The sequence below is a fragment of the Lycium barbarum genome, chromosome 12 (assembly GCF_019175385.1).
Source record: "Lycium barbarum isolate Lr01 chromosome 12, ASM1917538v2, whole genome shotgun sequence".
In the NCBI taxonomy this organism is placed as follows: domain Eukaryota; kingdom Viridiplantae; phylum Streptophyta; class Magnoliopsida; order Solanales; family Solanaceae; genus Lycium; species Lycium barbarum.
In genome coordinates, this window is record NC_083348.1 from 35029729 (window position 1) to 35035728 (window position 6000).

The following is a 6000-nucleotide window of genomic DNA, read 5'->3' on the forward strand; positions in this document are numbered from 1 at the left end:
GAGAAGTTTGCTTCGATTTCAGCGCCTTTGACAAGGATGACTCAGAAGGGAGCTAAGTTCCAGTGGACTGATGCTTGTGAACGAATCTTCCAGTTGCTGAAAGAGAAGCTGACCACAGCCCCAGTTCTGACTCTTCCAGAGGGACCCGATGGATATGTTATTTATTGTGACGCTTCTGGCGTGGGATTGGGCTGTGTATTGATGCAGCACGACAGAGTTATAGCTTATGCTTCTCGACAATTGAAAAAGCATAAAAAGAATTACCCTACTCACGATCTGGAGCTTGCAGCAGTGATCCATGCTCTGAAGATATGGAGACACTATTTATATGGCATTCATGTGGATATCTATACTGATCATAAGAGTCTCCAGTATATTTTCAGACAGAGAGAGCTTAATTTGCGGCAGCGGAGGTGGCTGGAGCTTCTGAAAGATTATGACGTGGATATTCTGTATCATCTGGGTAAGGCTAATGTTGTTGCAGATGCGCTCAGTCGGAAGTCTATGGGCAGTTTGGTCGATTTACAACCAGACAGGAGAGAGATAGCCCGTGATATTCAGCAGTTGGCTAGTCTCGGGGTTCGTTTGGCCGATTCTGGAGATACCCAGATTTCTGTTCGAGGGGTTTCTGAGTCATCCATCAGGGACAATATTAAAAGGCGTCAATACGAAGATCCTGTCTTAGCTCGGTACAGGGACACAACCTATGATAAGGAGAGGACTCCGTTCGAGTTTTCACCGGACGACACTTTGTTATACAGAGGCAGGCTGTGTGTACCTGATATTGCAGGCCTTCGGCAGCAGGTTATGAGCGAGGCACATTATGCTCGCTACTCGGTCCATCCTGGGTCTACAAAGATGTATCATGATCTCCGATGCTTATACTGGTGGGACGGCATGAAGCGGGATATTGCAGAGTTCGTCGCCCAGTGCCCAAATTGTCAGCAGGTCAAAATTGAACACCAGAAACCGGGTGGACTGTTGCAGGAAATGGAAATTCCGACGTGGAAGTGGGAGATCATTAATATGGACTTCATTACAGGGTTGCCTCGCACTCCACGGAAGTATGACTCCATCTGGGTTATTGTGGATAGGCTGACAAAATCAGCCCATTTTCTCCCCGTCAGAACTACTTATTCCGCCGAGGATTATGCCAGGCTTTATATTAAAGAAATAGTGAAGCTTCATGGAGTTCCTATATCTATTATCAATGACAGAGGTGCTCAGTTCACGGTGAACTTCTGGAGATCTTTTCAGGAAGGATTAGGGACTCAGCTGAGCCTGAGCACAGCTTTCCATCCTCAGAGTGACGGACAGGCCGAGCGCACTATCCACACACTTGAAGATATGTTGCGGGCCTGTGTTATCGATTTCAGAGGTAGCTGGGAGGATCACTTGCCATTGATTGAATTTGTTTATAATAACAGCTACCATTCCAGCATCCAGATGGCTCCGTACGAGGCTCTGTATGGTAGGAAATGCAGGTCGCCTATTGGCTGGTTTGATATTGGCGAGACAGAATTAATCGGCCCAGATATGATCCAGCAGGTCGTTGATAAGGTGAAACTTATTCGGGAGCGACTATTGGCAGCCCAGAGTCGACAGAAATCATACGCTGACAAACGACGTCGTCCTTTGGAATTCCAGGTTGGTGATTGGGTATTCCTGAAGGTATCGCCTATGAAAGGCGTGATGCGGTTTGGCAGAAAGGGGAAGCTCAGTCCGCGTTATATTGGGCCTTATCTGATTGTGCGAAAAATTAGAAATGTCGCCTATGAGTTAGATCTGCCATCTGATTTGGAAGCGGTACATCCGGTATTCCATGTGTCTATGCTCCGCAAATGCATTGGTGACCCTTCCAGAATATTCCCTGCGGATGACATTCAGGTGACGGAGCAGTTATCTTACGAGGAGCAGCCCGTAGCTATTTTGGACCGCCAGGTAAGAAAGCTCCGGAACAAGGATGTAGCTTCTGTCAAGGTGCTGTGGCAAAACAATAATAGGGAGGAAATGACCTGGGAGGCCGAAGAGGAGATGAAGAAGAAATATCCCCATTTGTTCCCTATGCCCACAGGTAATCTCGAATCTTTGCTTAATTCCTTTTCGATAATGAATGTGTACTAATTGTGCTGTCTATAAACAGAAACTCCCCCGAAACCATTTCAAACCCTATAAGATTAATTTAACATTCGGGGACGAATGTTCTAAAGGGGGGGAGGATGTTATATCCCGTGTTTTCGCACATTTGGAAAATTAGAAATAATCTTGACTTTTAAGAAGTAAGGCCATAATTGATTCTAATTAACACATGAGTTGTTTATGAAAGAATATTAATGTGGAAGAGTCGGGGAAGCCCAAGGGAAAAGTTGGAGTTTCGGGAATTACAAAAGGTGAGCCATACGTCATTGGGCCCAAAATGAATGAAGGAAATTTGGGCCCAACACAAAAGGGGTGGCCGGCCAACATACTTGGCCCAAACCCAAGTCACATGGTAAGCATGTGACAATTTTAATTGAGGGACTATTATATACATTAGAAAGTTCAAGAAAAATTAGAAGAGAAAGAACAAGCAAAGAGAGAGCAAGGAAAAAAGGGGTTTCGGGTTTGGCCCTTGGAAATTCACCCTAAAAAATCTCCCTCCAAAAATTAATTTCTTGTTGAATTCCTACTAATTCAAGGTCCCTTTTCAACTTGGTGTAGTTGGTTTGGAAGAAAGAGGCCTTGGTTCATCAATTTGATCAATTGTCCAAGTGAAGAAGACTAGAGGAAAAGATAAGAATTTCTGCCTTTTTATTGTGTTATGAAGTTTTGATTGTGTTGTAGTATGTAGCAATGTGTTGATTATATGGAAAAATGGAAGTTTGCAAAGTGGGTTTGGAAATTTGAGGTATGGCCGTGTATATGCATGCATTATATGCTAATGAAGAATTGAAATTATGTTGTATTCTAGTTGTAAGTATGGTGGAATTCATATTGGGATTGAAAGTTGAATGATTTAGTTGAAGTTGCCAAAATAAGCATATGGTCGTATAGTATGTTGGAATTGGGATAGAAATGAATTAAGTTGTTTAGTGTGTTAAAGTGTTATTGTGATGCTTGATATGTAAATGAAGTTAGAATGATATAAGTTTGTATTGAATTGGAATGTAGAAACTTATGTCGTTTTAGTATGATTTTCCGACATTAAGGAAATGAAGTTATTTGGTTGTGAATTATGATGATCATTGATGAATTTGGAAGTTGGAAACTTGTTATGAAGTTGTATGCCAAAGATTTAATGTTTTGCATAAGTTATGATTTTGGCGGAAGATTGTATATCATGTATATCGAGTGTATATCTTAAGGCAAACGATATGAAATGTTTCTAGGACTATATGGTGATGATCTTGATTTTTGTTGAATGTGAAATTATTGATATTAGTGGAAGTTTGGGTTAGAATGAAGGTTATGTCAACTTGTGAGAAAAATGACTAGTTGAAGGATATTTGTGTTTTTAATGATTCATTGTTGATATTGATGTTTCCGTTTGGGTTGTTGTTGATGATTTATAGCCGAGTTGAATTCTCGGGGTGCTATATGTATAGGGGAAGTGCTGCCGAAATTTCGGTAGGCAAATAAGAGTTGAATTGAATTTGTAGCATCTATAACTTGCAATTGGTAAACTTGACCATTTGTAGATTTTTGACGAAACGAGAAGTGAGTTTGGAAAGGCGTAAGGAGCTTAAAAGGTATGTAAAGCTACCCCGATCCTTCTTTTGGCATGTCTAAGTGTTTTAGGATCGGATTCGGGCCTCAAAAGACCTTCTTGGCCATCGGAATCCGCAAGAGGAAATCTCAGTTTTTCCTTCAGTAGAATTGAACCATTTTGATATGCTTTTCCTGAAATTATGTAAACCTTCTCTAAACTCCTTGAAAAGCTATAGAATGTCCGTAAAACCTTTATAGGTGACCCCATAAGCTTAAAGGGCGTAATTTGAGCCCACCGCCTTGCTTGTTCCGAGGTGGGCCCACTATTCCCGGTTTTACCCTTATTGTACTTAAGGCTTGTTTTCGAGCAGTTTTTGAAAGAAATGTCCTAACTACTCTTTTAATTACTAAACAAAAACTGTTTTAAATATTCCATTAAGTCTTATAAATTGTTTTGGCACCCGGAACGATTTCAGAAAGATTATGCTTCTGTAATTCTTTATGACATCCGAACCCCATGTATTATGACTCCGTCTGACTTCATTGGATTTGTTTGTCATTAATATGCCTCATCGAGTCTCTGAAAATATTTATGATATTTTGACTGCATTTAGTTTCTCACTACTCTATTCGTGGATGCCCCAATGTTTCCCACACTGAGCCCGGGCCAGGATATGTTGTCAAGCGTGATCCTCTGCATTGTTCGCCGTGCCTCGATGTGAGGGGACAGGTATACGCGTACATGGGTTTGTGAAGTATACTGTGCCATGTACACTTGTTCTTATATGATTTACTATGGCCATCTGATATGATATATTATGTTACGGGGTTATGCCCCTATTCCGATTCTTCTGTGTTGTGGCACCAGCGTCGGGAGGGTGGCCACGTTCTGTCTGCCGAGTCCCTTGGCAGGGGCCGGATTTGATATGACATATGTTCTGTACACACTCTGCATGTTTTGGAAATATGTATCTGATACTTTGGATTTTCCGTTTACTTTCTGTATGTTCTGTACCAGTTATGATTTTGTTTCTGTAACTCAGGCTTTACATATTCAGTACATGTTTCGTACTGACCCCCTTTCCTCGGGGGCTGCGTTTTCATGCCGCACAGGTACCGACGACAGGTTTGCTGATCCGTCCGCTTAGGACCTCATTCTGCTATTTTGGGGCGCTCTCTTCTTCAGAGCCCACTTTTGGTACAGTCTGTCACTGCTATCTGGATATGTACATTGTTCTGGGTATGACGGGGCCCTGTCCCGTCTTATGATTCTGTCGGTCTGTTAGAGGTCTGTGGACATGTTTGTGGGTTGGGATCTTTCTGTACAGATATGTGTATGTGTTGTGTTTGGGCGATCCCCTTCGCCGCGGCGGCCGGTCCGCATATATTTAGATGTTGCTCTGTTGGCCCTGTGTGGCCTTTGTTGGTATTTTCTGCGTGCAGGGTATTTGGGATAGTCCGTAAAACAAAGGAAACTCTGCCGAAATTTTTCTGGAAATTATCTAAATTTAGAATAAAGCCTTGTCGGCTTCTGCCATATACTAGAATGCGTTTGAGTGCCCAGATCGGGCACTAGTCACGGCCTACGGGGTTGGTTCGTGACAGAGGGCTTCATGTCCACTTTGATATTACGTTAGTTTACTTATAATACAAATGATGCAAAAATTTCCAAGGTGTAACATCTTTTCCCCCTTAGGAACATTCGTCCTCGAATGTTAGACTCTTTAGGATTTTACAAAAATTTCCAAAAGGTTTCCCTTGTAATTATACCACTAACATCCTATCACAAACATACAAATATGCAACACCTCACAGGGCCACAACAATAATAACAATAATGGCCCCGCACGACCAAGATATCACAAAAAGAAAGCATTACACACCTGAAGACAATGGTGTCTCTGTCTAAACCTCCTCTGGGAATGGAAACAAGTGTGGATAGGACCTTATATCTTCTTCAGCTTCCTACGTCATTTCTTCCTTATTCCTATTCCTCCAAAGGACCTTTACTGAAGCTACATCTTTAGTCCTCAATCTCCGAACCTGCCTATCTAGGATAGCAGGGAACTTCTTCGTAAGATAATTGCTCGGTAACCTAGACATCATCGATGGTTACAACTTTGGAAGGATCTCCAATACATTTGCGAAGCATTGATACATGGAAAATCGGATGGACTGACTCTAAATCTGAAGGTAGATCTAACTCATAAGCCACCTGGCCCACTCTGCGAACAATCCTAGAAGGCCCAATGTACCGAGGACTAAGCTTAACCTTCTTGCCAAATCTCATGAAGCCCTTCATAGGTGACACTT